Genomic DNA, 13,395 nt, shown 5'->3' with positions numbered 1-13,395 from the left:
TTTGATGTGTGCCCAATTTGAACAAGAGTTAACTACCTGTAAAATTCGTTCAAACGTTCCTCTTACAAGGAAATAGAGTAATCTTAAATTACTTTTTTTTTTCCCATGTGAAGTGTGTTTCTAGAATTTATAAATTTGGTAGGGGTGGTAAATATAAAATCCCAATCATTAAGCTCTTTATTTGTTAAAGGGGGAGTCTAGAATGATGAGAGCTGGAGTCATTATCCAAATCTTTAATAACATAGATTACCTAAGAGAAATTTTGGGTTTCTTAGGTTTTTATCTTAAGGATAGCCCTAGTTTGATGTTTGAAAAAGTAATCACTGATAAATAAAACAACTGCAGGGTAGGTTCCTGGCTCATAAGTTCCTAAAACTTCTACCTGTTAATCTCCAGCTGTCTAGAAAGCATGAGAACAGCTCAATTGTATGGAAAACACTTAATGCAATTCTGCTTTTTTAAGTTTAGGAAAAAGACAAGGATGTAGTAGAAGATGAAATAGGTGGTTTTTTTGGAATATACATAACACATGCATGGAAATCTCATTTAGAGGCAGAATTTTGGTGAAACTCCCTTTTTAGTTTGGGGAGAAAGTTTTTCAGAATGAAAAATTGCCACAATATGATTTAAAACTTTGAATGATACCTGTGGTATAGTTTCCCAGGAGGAGGAATTAGGCTGTGTTGCCACATGAGTGTTACTTAAGTATCCCCCTTGGGTATATTGGTATGGCTGAGATGGAGTGGCTTAGGGCAGTATAACCAACTTCTGTAGAAATGAGCCTTTCTGCTAGAGAAGAAGTAAGTGATAATGCTTTAAACTTAGACTGGCGGGAAGGCATTCCTGGAGATAACACTGGCTTTCAAAGCAGGCATAGGCCATTAAAAAACTAGTTACATTAAGTACATAGATTATTAGCTGGAAGGGTTTTCATTTTTGCCTTGAACATAACCTACTAGAATTTAGACTCAAGAATATCTGGCACTGAAAAATTGGGTGTACCACTTGTGAGGGGAGAGGCCTTTTGTGTTGCCATTATTTGTGAATAGTGTTAGAATATGGGCTGGAAATTCAGTTAAGTTGGGAAATTCTTGGTAAAACATGTTCAAAATTCACTATGTGGAACGTTGAACCAATTTTATAAGAAGCAACTGGTACATGTCCTTATCTATGGAAGCCTCAAATTTAAACAAATGTGCAGTTCCTAAAAGGTTCTAAGCTTAACTTTGAAATGCCAACCCATGTGCTAAAAACCAGGTTGCACCAGGTTTTTTTTTAGGAATAAAGATTTTAAAACCTGTGCTATTCAGATTTTTTAAATTTGGCTTTAAAATGAGACTACAGGGATCCCTGAGTGGCCTCAGTTGGTTAAGCGTCCAAACTGTTTTGGCTCAGCTCATGATCTCAGGGTCTGGAGTTTGAGTTCCATGTCAGGCTCTGTGCTCAGCACAGAAGCTGCTTCAGATTCTCCTTCCTCTCCCACTTCTGCTCACTCACTCTAAAGTAATAAAAAAAACGAATCTACAAAATATTTTTATTGAACAGTGCAGTAGTTTACTCCTAGATCTAATCCCTGATTCTACTGGAATGCATGGAAATTGAAGAGGAAAATGAATATAGTTAATTTTTCTCTTAAAAATCATTTTAATTATTTATAATGTCTTCCGTTAGTACTCAGAATGGAATTACTGTTTTACAAACATGAAAGGTAATTTGCTTAAGATTGCTGCTGGCTAAAGAGAGATTTTACATTTACTCTTGGCCAGTGAAAATGTTTTTGTTTGCAAAGTTGGGTTGGCTTGTGTTTTTTCAAGTGTTTAATGCCATCAGTTTTTTGGAAAGGGATTCAGTCTTGATTGTGGCTAAATGTAAATTAAAAAACACACTGTGCATCTCCTGTTTATTACCAAGGGTTACTCATTGCTGACAAGTTCCAGGTGAAATGGACTCAGTTTATGGAGCACTGAACTTAATGGAGAACTTATCACTGTTTTCTCAAACTATACTAGGGCCACATTTAAAATCAGTGGCACTGGTTAAACACGGAAATATCTGGACCATGCCTGTTTGAACCACAATCTCTAGAAGATACCAGGAATCTGAATATTCTATAAACTTGAGTTAATAGTGATTTTTGTTTAAGATTTTATTTGAGAGAGGGCACATGAGCAGGGGGAGGAGTACTTGTAGAGGGACAAGCAGACTCAGTTGAGCGCGGAGCCCCACCACAGGGCTTATCTCATGACCCCCATATCACGACCCAAGCCGAAATCAAGGGGTGGGTGCTCTACCAACTGAGTTACCCAGGTACCCCAAACTCAATAGTCTAAACACTAATTCAGTACAGCAATATGTAGTAAAAAACACGTATGGGGATGCCTTGGTGGCTCAGCCCATTGAGAGTCTGCCGCCTTTGGCTCAGGTCATGATCCCGGGGTCCTGGGATTGAGCCTGGTGTTGGGCTCCCTGCTGAGAGGGAAGTCTGCTTCTCACTCTCCCTCTGACCCTGACCCCCTACACATGTACTCACTTGCTCTCTCGAATAAATAACCCTAAAACAAGTATGTTACCATACCTTTTCATTAATTCACCCATACTTCGTTCCCCAGGTGTACAGGTGCAGTGGTAGGCCCTAAGGATGCAGTGGTTAGGCATCTCATTTGGAGAGGGAATCCAGTAACAATGAGAAAAGAAGCCAGTGTTGGGAGATGTGTTTAGGAAAGCAGAAACCAATGTGGGTGTACCTACAGGTGTACACATTCACAAGCATGTTTGAAACATTGTAGAGTTAAAACTAGGAAAATCTCTGTGTTTTGACCCAAAAGTCTGTCTCCTGCTCCTCTTAGCCGATGAAAAAAATAAAAGCTTGTGTACACAGGTAGCCATCATTGGCCCCAACCAGGGAAGAAATCTGACCTGAGAGAAAAAAGTAATAACCTAGAAAATAAAGCACTTTACATTCGTCTATATTTAAAAAGGGGAGTTAATCTGAGTCGAGAACATCGGAAAATCTAAAAGGCAAATATTTTATAGGCTTGGGTTCCTGTTTGCCAAGTGAGCAGCAGGGCGCTGGCAACAGGGTTGTGGTTAATGGACACACCAGCTATCCTGTGACCTCAAACCTTCTTAGCCTTCCTAGCCACCTCATTTTCTGCCCAGAATGTGTCCTCCCACTTAATACCTCTACACCCATTCCACCTACTCCCCCAAACTTAGACATGTAATCCCCAGCCCTGTAATTGTGAGAGAAGTACGTAGCAGAACTTCAAACCTTAGAATCCTTTCAGAATTATTTTACCCTTTGATCATCCTATTCCCCTTGCCCCTTTATCCCTGAATTCTTACTATCTTTAAGGATAGGCTTCATGGAAGGGAAGGGTCAGTTCACCTAAAACAGTCTGGGGGCGTAGGGGGGCACATATGACTGCTGCTTATTGGAACAAAGGGGAAGAAGTCATTTTGATAGCAAGAAATTAGGAACAGAGTAGCAGAAGGTACCAGCTAGGTCCCTCAGAGACCTCCCTAGGGTTCAGCCTGAGGCTGGGCAAGTAGAGGATGATTAGTGAGAGCAGGAGCTCCAAGTAAGTTAAAAGCAGAGAAGGCTTAAGCCTCACTTCGATTTGGAACCCTGCAAAGCATTCCTATGACCACATGGGCTAGTAAAGCACAGCAGAAATTGAGGCATATCATGTTTTGAAATAGACCCTGAGATTTTATGCACACACACACACTCCACAGGATTTCCTTGATTCCTACATGGCGTAAGAGGGACACCAATTGAGTGTTAATGGGCTTGCCATGGCAAAGGGGAAGGTTACTGCATAGCAGAGGCTGTAAGGTAGCTAGCCCAGCAATGCGCTGGTCTCGGAAAGGTGGAAGTGAAAGGCCTTTTTGAAAAAACAGCCCTAATAAGGGGTCTGACCTTTTTTTTTTTTTTTTTTTTTTTAAAGAGACTTGAGAGAGAATGAGAGCATGAGAGGGAAGAAGGTCAGAGGGAGAAGCAGACTCTCCGCAGAGCTGGGAGCCTAATGCGGGACTCAATCCCAGGAGTCCGGAATCATGATCTGAGCCAAAGGCAATGGCTTAACCAACTGAGCCACCCAGGTGCCCAAGGGGGCTGACCTTTAACTGAATAATTATTTCCCTTAAATTAGACCATTTAAAAATGGAAAAGACCAACTTGCGTTTAACTTGGCAAGTATATGTGTTTTTTTCTACCACCACTGGATTGGGAACTTAACGAGAAAGAGGGTGTATATGGGTATCTGAGAGCTCTGGAAGTCCCCATAAAAGCAAGAAAGTTGAGGCAAATACAACCAGATCATAAGTTCTAGGTGGAGGTGGCCCCAGTTGGCTTGGGGTCTTCATTTGGTAGAGATCAGGTAGCTTTATTATCTAGATCGTTTATTTGTATCTGTGTTTCAGATTGGCACCAATTCTTTGTACAGTTCAGACTCCAGAACTCTGCACTATCAGGCTGACTCTAATCTCCAGTTGTGACCAAATCATCTCTTCACTCACTGCCTGCCTATCCTGCTTCCTTGGCTTCCTTTCACTTGAGACCATTCCTCTAGTGAATCACTTGCACAGAATCCCTGGCTGGGGCTCTGCTTTTAGGGACACGATCTAAGACCGTTGAGCTGCAGCTAGAACAGAGATTTACATCACCCAGACATCCTTGACTTAAATTTTGATGAAGTAACAAGACATAGAGTTATCTCCTTCTGAGGAAGGGGTGAGAGTTTTTCATTTTACGGAGAATAGCTGCATTCTGTTAGGCAGTATTTTTTCAAGTATATGTATGTCGGGGCACCTGGGTGGCTCAGTGGTTAAGTGTCTGCCTTCAGCTCAGGTCATGATGCCAGGGTCCTGGGATCAAGCCCCACATCCAGCTCCCTGCTCAGCGGGAAGCCTGCTTCTCCCTCTCCCACTCCCCCTGCTTCTGTTCCCTCTCTCGCTATGTGTCTGTCAAATAAATAAAATCTAAAAATAAATAAATAAATAAATAAAGTATATGTATGTGAACAAAATAGCCAGGGGGGTGGGTTATAATGGGCTCTTTTGTTAAACAACACAGCTTCACTTTGCCCTTTCTAATAGTACCCAGCTTGGCTTCTGCAGTTTTTCTTTCTCAGCTGTATGTAAACTTGCCAAGGTAGAAATCCTGGTCCTGGGAGAGTCCTTCTCACACCAAGAGAGTAAGCATTTGCCCCAGGCTTGCCTTACCTACAAATTTGTCCCAGGAATTTGAATCTTTTTTTAAAGATTTATTTATTTGACAGAGATCGCAAGTAGGCAGAGAGGCAGGCAGAGAGAGAGGAGGAAGCAGGCTCCCTGCTGAGCAGAGAGCCTGATGCGGGGCTCGATCCCAGGACCCTGGGATCATGACCTGAGCTGAAGGCAGAGGCTTTAACCCACTGAGCCACCCAGGTGCCCCAGGAATTTGAATCTTGAGCAGAATGATTGCAGGCAAGTTACAATGATCACAGTTAAGTTTTTGTTTTTGTTTTTGTTTTTTTAGCAGCACTAGTAGAAGAAAACTTTGGGCAGTTTCTAGAACTGCCCAATTGCTGTTTAGAAGTCTTGTTCCCAGCCTTTCCTTCTATCCAGAGAGCTTTCTCATAACTTTTCAAAAAGTTCTTTCTGCTTAAACTAATTAGCCAGCCACTTGCTGTTCTCTGCAGTCCTTCAATCTGAGCCCTCTCTGGGCCAAGCAGCATTTCTGATTTCAGGGAGGACGACAGTCTGGGTGGCAGCTGCTCGCTCCACGTCAGCTGCCATTGCTGCCAACCAGTGTCACTTGGACCTTCACAGTTAGACCATCTGGGGCATAAATCATTTTCTGGGGGACTGCCAGGCCCTATCTCAAGGCTGCCACTGAGCATCAAAGGCAACCAGCAACATGCCTCAAGTTTCTGGCTTTTGCCTCCACTTTGACTTGAATAAAATGCCACACCTCACAGAGAAGAGAACTGACTTCTGGAGCAGCTATCAAAGGGGCTGGATGATGCCATTTGGAAGGAAAGAGGAGTCAGTTCTGGATGGGAAAACTTGGACCAAAGGGAAATAAAAAAGCAGGGGGAAAGACATGCCACTGGGTGAGCAGTCCCCTCCCACCAACTAGCCCAGCCGGCCCTGTACGCCTGGGCAGGCTGTCGGTTTGGCCAAGGCTACCAAGCTGTCTAAAAATGCTTGGTGTTTTTAAGAGATACAGAAAGAATTATTAGATTACAATAAGAGTTGGTACTAATGTTCTTGAACCACGGTCTGTCAGCTTTTGCTAAGATGATTGACAACACAGACAATCTTGGGCAGAAATTGCCAGCTGTTCCAGACAACTACAAGGTGACTTTTGTGCATAGAGATGTGTCAAGGCCAGACCCCTGTTGTCCTCTTAAACCTGATTGGCCTGAAAGCAAGAAGGTGTGCTACATGCAAGATGACAGGAGCTTGGTTAGTTAAGGCAACAGGAGTGTAGAAGTTTGGGAATGAATATCATCTACCCTAAACTTGGGATTTATGTAAAAATTCCAGATTCAAGTGCCTGGAAGCTCAGCCCGGACACCTCCCACGTACATTACTGGTCCAATGAGACTGGGCACAGAGGGGAGTTCACCTTTATTTCTGACGTTAAGGAAGCAGTCATGGTTTGCCCCGTGTCCTCCAACTTCCTACCCAAGCCAATGGATGTTTCCTAGTTTGGTGTGATTTTCGCTGGTGCTCGGAAGAATGTTGGCTCTGCAGGGATCACATTCATGATCATTGGTGATGACCTCCTGGGGTTTGCTCTCAGAGAGTACCCCCTCAATCCCGGAATACAAAGTATAAGCTCCAAACTACTCCTCAAACAACATACCTCCGTATTTCAGCATCTATGACATGGGCTTGATCCTGAAGTGGATTAAGAACAAGGTAGTGCGGCCACTGGAGAAGCTCAACTCCATCAAAGCACAAATGATTTATGATATTACTGATAATTCTCAAGGGTTCTAGGTATATTCAGTGGATCCCAGAATAGAAGCAAGACGACTATTCCATTCTTCAGTGGCAGTGCCAAAGCAGATGATGCTTTAGGAAAAAAGATTACTTGCTAAAGCTCTTGAACTCAATATGATCTCCTTGAAAGGGAGTAGGTCTGTGGGAGTCATCTGGCCTCTCTGTGTAATGCTGATGGGATAGAAGATGTTTGGAATCTGGCAGCATCCATGAAAAACTCTTTGGAGATGCATCAGCTATGAACGTACCTCACCAATATGTATTCTGCCCCTGAACAATGTACAAAACTTAAAGTAACTTGGGAATGGCTACAGAACAACAAACATGGTATTCTTGAATGAACACTTAATTATAGATTCTTCTTTTTTCAAAGAACAACAGCAAAACATTCACAACTCTAGCAAAGGTGGTGAGACTTAATAGACACCTTGATTCTTTTTTTTTTTTTTGAGATTTTTAATTAAGTGGGTTTTGTGTGTGTTTTTTTGTTTGTTTTGTTTTTTTAAAGAGAAGAGAGCTGGGCAGGGAGGGTTAGAAAGGGAGGGAGAGAAAAAAATCTTAGGCAGGCTCCACGCCCAGCACAGAGCCATCACAGGGCTTGATCCCATGACCCTGAGATCATGACCTGAGCAGATATCAGGAGTCGGACACTTAACCCACTGAGCCACCAAGGCGCCCCTAAGTTTTTATATTTTTATAGTAATCTCTACACCTAACATGGGGCTCAGGTTCACAACCCCGAGATCAAATCACATGTTCTTTTGACTGAGCCAACCAGGCACCCCAACAGATACCTTAATTCTGACTTGAACTGGAAATATTTTTTAAAAGTCTTCCTTTTGCTTTCCTAACAAATTCTAGTTTATGGCATCTTTCCTTTTTTTTTTTTTTAATGTCTTTTTTGCTACTTTTTCTAGCTAGATCTCAGTATTCAAACTTGTCTGTGAACTTAATTATGCAAATTGTAGCTAATTGCTTCTGGAGATACACAAACAACAGCATGGAGGGCAAATGGGGTCCTCTGAATGCTGAATCTTGATCCTTTCCGAAATGACAGCATTAGGTTCTCCTGGGTCCTGCACCTGTTAATTCAAGTCCACACTGCCTGTGTGGTGTTTAGGGGTTCCAGTCTCAAGGGCAAGCTGGGGGATCTTTCTTTCTTTCTTTTTTTAAGATTTTATTTATTTATTTATTTATTTGACACAGAGAGAGAGATCACAAGTAGGCAGAGAGGCAGGCAGAGAGAGAGGGAAACAGACTCTCCACTAAGCAGAGAGCCCCATTCGGGGCTCGATCCCAGGACCCTGAGACCATGACCCGAGCTGAAGGCAGAGGCTCAATCCTCTGAGCCATCCAGGTGCCCCAGATCCCATTATTTTCATAAAGAGATAAAAGTGACATACTATGTGTTTATATAGCAATGTCTGGTTTTTTTTTAAACTTTTTATTCATTTATTTGACAGACAGATCACAAGCAGGCAGAGAGGCAGGCAGAGAGAGAGAGAGGAGGAAGCAGGCTCCTCCCTGCTGAGCAGAGAGCCAGATGCGGGGCTCGATCCCAGGACCCTGGGATCATGACCTGAGCCGAAGGCAGAGGCTTTAACCCACTGAGCCACCCAGGCGCCCCGCAACGTCTGTTTTTAATACCAGTTTATGTCTTTATGCCTTTATATTTCTAGTAATACAGTTCTCAGAATCCTTGACTTTGTGCATTATAACATTAGCAACAGCTGTGTTCCCCATCCCACCTTCCCGCCCCTCTTTTAAGCTGTTTCACAAAAAAGATATAGTTCTAATTCACTTTTGCTTTCTTTCCAACAGGTAGAAGAGAGAAGGCTGTATGTTTGGTTCTTTATTTTTTTTGGTAAGTTGTTGAACTAAAATTAAAATTCTCTGTCAAATTTCCTTATCCTTTGTTCATTTGATGGTTCTCTTTATAGTGTTTGACCAAAGTGATGCTATGAGTTCTGGAAGATCTTTGCTGAAGATTCTTTTCCCCTATTGTTTATCCACTGCCGGTGTGTTATGTTGAATATGTGAAGGACATTAAAAACCTAAAATATCTAAAAAGAGAGAGAAAGACAGAAACAGAAAGAGAAAGGAGAATTTCCTCTTAAACTGCTCTAAAGCAGCTTCTCTGTATAGTTTGTCCAGTGTAACTCCTACCCTGTGACTAGCTATGTCTCTTCAAGGCTCGCTAGGAAGTAGTGGCTAGCACAGTATCACATCCTCTTGTATTACTTTCCATTTGAATCTTCTTTTTCCCTTTCCTTCACTGTCCATGTCCTCAGAAGGCACCTCACAGATAAAACATCAGCACTTAACCCCTGCCTCAGATAAATCCCTGCCCCTCTTCAAGGTAAATATTCGTCTTTATCTGTTTACTTTTTGTACTTTTTTAAAAAAAGATTTTATTTGTTTATTTGACAGAGAGAGAGCACAAGTAGGCAGAGGGAGAGGGAGAAGCAGACTCCCCACTGAGCAGGGAGCCCATGAGGGACTTGATCTCAAGACTCTGGATTGACCTGAGCCAATGGCAGATGCTTAACTGACTGAGCCACCTGGGCACCCCCGTACTTTTTTTTTAAATCTTATTTTTAAAGTAATCTCTACACCCAGCGTGGGGCTTGAACTCATAACCCTGAGATCATGAGTCATGTGCTCTACTGACTGAGACAGGCAGGCACCCCTGTACTTTTTTTAAAAGCAGGTTTTACTATTGTTAGTAAATAGTCCATTTACTATTGTTGTGTCCCCCTCCCTCACTTTTTGCACTGCAGTCTAGTTGGGTGATCTATTGTCAACTAGCACCAATTCTCCAAGTCAAAGTATGCAAGGGAAATATGCTTGTATGATCCTCTTTAATAGAAGATACACGACACATTCTGTCTAGTTCTGCCTCCCAGAAGTAAAATAAAATAACTAGAAGGCCTGCCCCTCTTCTACATATTTGAATTTCAGTTCTGGAAATTTCTTCAGCCTGTCTGTGCAAGAACCCCTTGCTTGATAATTTCTAGGATTCATTCCACAAACAGCTCAGCCTCAGCTTCTAGCAACCACGAGCGAAAGAAGGTGGTTACCACATCGGTATTTTGCATTATATCCTAAAGTGGTGAGTTCAAGGTTGTTCGAAGAGATCCCATTTGAAAAGCAGTGTATGCACCAAGTCTGCATTGTGGTGAAGAGAATCTGTCAGGCAGGCACTGAGGAGTTTCAACATCATTCAAATCACCTCTTCAATGACATTTACTTAAATGCATAACCTACAAAGGAACATTAATGGAACTCAGAGAACCTCTCAAGGACTGTGTAGTTTGTTCCACAACTCTGTTGTGTTTTTTAGATAGCAAGGAAAACAAATAGATTACTGGTTTATTATAAAAGGATATAACTCGGGAACAACCAGATAGAGGATAGGGTAAGTTACCTGGGAAGGGGCATGGAGCTTCAATGCTCTCTGAGCATGTCATTTTCCTGAAATCTCTAAGTGTTCATCAAACTGGAAACTCTGCTCTGGTTTTTATGATATTTAGTTCTTTCTCCCAAGTAGGAAATATTAATTTCACTAGTTAAAGGCAAACTATTATTCAAAAATTCTAATTGATTTTGAATGTAGTAATAATGTTAATGATATATAATGGAGATAATATATTTATTCTGTTATAACTAAATATTTTAAAACAGAAATTATTTTAAGAGTGGGAGTTTACACCAGAAAGAAAGAGTCCATTCTATCCCTAAACCAAACCCTGTAGATGGAACATTTTACACACAATAAGATGAGAGGAGGAAGAGAAAGAGCTTCCAAAGGTACTAAGAAAACCAGGATAATATAATGCCCCAAAAGCCAAGAGTGAATTTCAAGGAAGTTGTCAATTTTAAATGCTATAAATGGATAAATCAAGGAGAAAAGGAACAGAGGAAAATTGCTACCCAGTAGCGAACCTTATCTCTTTTCTGCTAAGCCTTCTTGGGGCTTTAGTCTCTTGATCACTTTAGGAGAGTGGGGGGAAATGAAAATAATTGAGAGGTCCTATCTTCAAAAATCCATTTTACTTCTCTGCTTTCCTCCTTCCGCATATATGAAAAATGACAGCTGTCTCTCTAGCAATGTTTACTGTCCAGCCATTGCTCTTGCCAACTTTAAGAATACCTCTTAACCCACTCTTTAAGTTTCTGCCATAGCCTATCATGACAGAAAACAGCAGATGTAGCAGTGATCGTTGCCAATGCTTGACATTTAATTTAGCTATTCAGAATGATGGCTTTCTTGATGACTGGAATAATCTAAGTTGGATACTGTGTAGGAGGGGGAAAAGGGATAGGGACACAACATCATTTATTATGCCTCCTCCCTTTGTTAACCCTGAAAATACACGTTTAGGGACTATATAGAGGCCATCTTGATCTCTTCAAAAGCTATTTCTGCAGGGTAGAGCTTCTGGCAAAGATTTTCAAAAGAAAAAAACTCATCAGGCATGTTCCTTTGGCTCTTTGCCCCTTTTAATTTCATCCTTCTTTCTGTGAACACAATGCCCATAAGGGTAGAGCCATCCTACAACCATAATGACCAAAAAAACCCCAAAAAACAAAAAGGTATCACTAGGTATCCCTAGTGATACAGAAAGCAAGGAGCCTAGTTTCTTGCTGACATTTTCACACAGGCACATTGACTATGGACTTATTATATGAGAAAAACAATCCCCTTTGTATTTAGTCACTATAATGTAGTTTTCTGTTGCTTGAAGTATAATACTACCCATTCGACTGTCTGTCTTCCTCACTAGATCACAAGATGTCAGGGACCATGTCTGTATTTGCCACCTGTGCAAGATAGGAAGCTTTCATAGCAAGTTACAGAAAACCCAACTCAAAATTGCTTTAAATTATAAGGAAGTTTATTAACTCACATAATGAGATCCAAAAGTGGGACAGACTTAAGAGCTGACATAATTCCATTATTCTAGCTCCATTTCTCTGCTATTCTTTTGGCTTCCCTCCATGTGTTGACCTTGTACACAGGTTGCCGTCAAAAGGATGGTAACAATTTCACACCTCATATCCATGCTCAATCATGTCTAGAGAGAACATGAATCTCTTCTGTAAGTTCTCCTGGAAAAGCTTTTCTGGAAGTATCCTACAAACCTATCTTTGCAATTCACTGAGGTGAACTGGGGAACATAAATGATCCTAACCCTGCCCCTTGCAAGAGGGTGATATTACCTTAAGCAAGTCCAGACCACTCCTGGAGCTCAAGATGCTGAGCTCCAGGAGTGGAGCTGGTATACCACCTGTGGATAAGAGGGATTCCTGAACAACATCAGGATTCTGTCGGGAAGGAAGGAGGGAAAGAATAGTGAGTAGGTAAAGAACTCCCTTTTTGTATTCCTAACATCTTGACCACATATTTAAAAAAAAGCCCACCTACGATGCAAAATTTATGCTTATCTCAACAATAAGTTGAGAGAAGGAAGCTTTTCTTATTTATCCTACTACTAGTGTCTGACTCAGTATCCTGCACACACTAAGATCTAAGTTGTTGGTTTTCCTTCTCTGTCAATAAGTCTCCATGAGAGAAAAATAGCCTAAATTATATAACCTCCTGAATTCTTTTGTAGATTGCCAGATTTTCTTGCTAATCAATTTTTTTAGAAGCTTTTACTTATTTGAGAGAAGAGAGCGAGAGAGAAAGCAAGCATGAGTGGGGTGGGGGGGGCATGGAGCAAAAGGGCACACGGAGAGGAAGAAGCAGACTTCCCGCTGAGCAGGGAGCCCCATAGGGGGATCAGGATCCTAGAACACGGAGATCATGACTTGACCCAAAGGCAGACGCTTAATCAGCTATCACCCAGGCACCCCTTTTGCTAATCACTTTGACTCCCAAGGCTTAGAGATGCTGGGGTAGACAGAAAAATCCCAAATCAACAGATTACAGTAACAGTAATGTATTAATGTACTAGTGACTTCTTCTGGGAAAGCGAATTATAATGAAATTCTTTTCTTTTTTTTTTTTTTAAAGATTTTATTTATTTATTTGACAGAGAGAGATCACAAGTAGGCAGAGAGGCAGGCAGAGAGAGAGGAAGGGAAGCAGGCTCCCCGCTGAGCAGAGAGCCTGATGTGGGACTCGATCCCAGGACCCTGAGATCATGACCTAAGCCGAAGGCAGCGGCTCAACCCACTGAGCCACCCAGGCGCCCCTTAATGAAATTCTTAAAAATTTCTTTTTCTTACCAAAATGAAACTGGAGAGATGAAGATGATGTTCTGCTTCTCTGGGGGCACAGTTATCAAACTTAAAAATTCCAAATCCTCCAAAAATTCTCTAATTCCAAGATTCTTTACTGTCAATAATGAGGGATGACTACTGTTACTTTTAATAGTTGGTTTTCAGAAAGGC

General features: G+C 41.6%; 1 pseudogene; it reads left to right on the top strand.

The window, feature by feature from the left end:
- Positions 1 to 3,853: 3,853 nt before the first annotated feature.
- On the top strand, positions 3,854 to 7,238 carry LOC111153600 (annotated as a pseudogene).
- The last annotated feature ends 6,157 nt before the right edge of the window (positions 7,239 to 13,395 follow it).

This window comes from Enhydra lutris, unplaced genomic scaffold, assembly GCF_002288905.1.
Source record: "Enhydra lutris kenyoni isolate GAN:26980312 unplaced genomic scaffold, ASM228890v2 scaffoldscaffold33, whole genome shotgun sequence".
NCBI classification, from domain to species: domain Eukaryota; kingdom Metazoa; phylum Chordata; class Mammalia; order Carnivora; family Mustelidae; genus Enhydra; species Enhydra lutris.
This window is presented reverse-complemented; position numbering and strand designations above follow the sequence as displayed.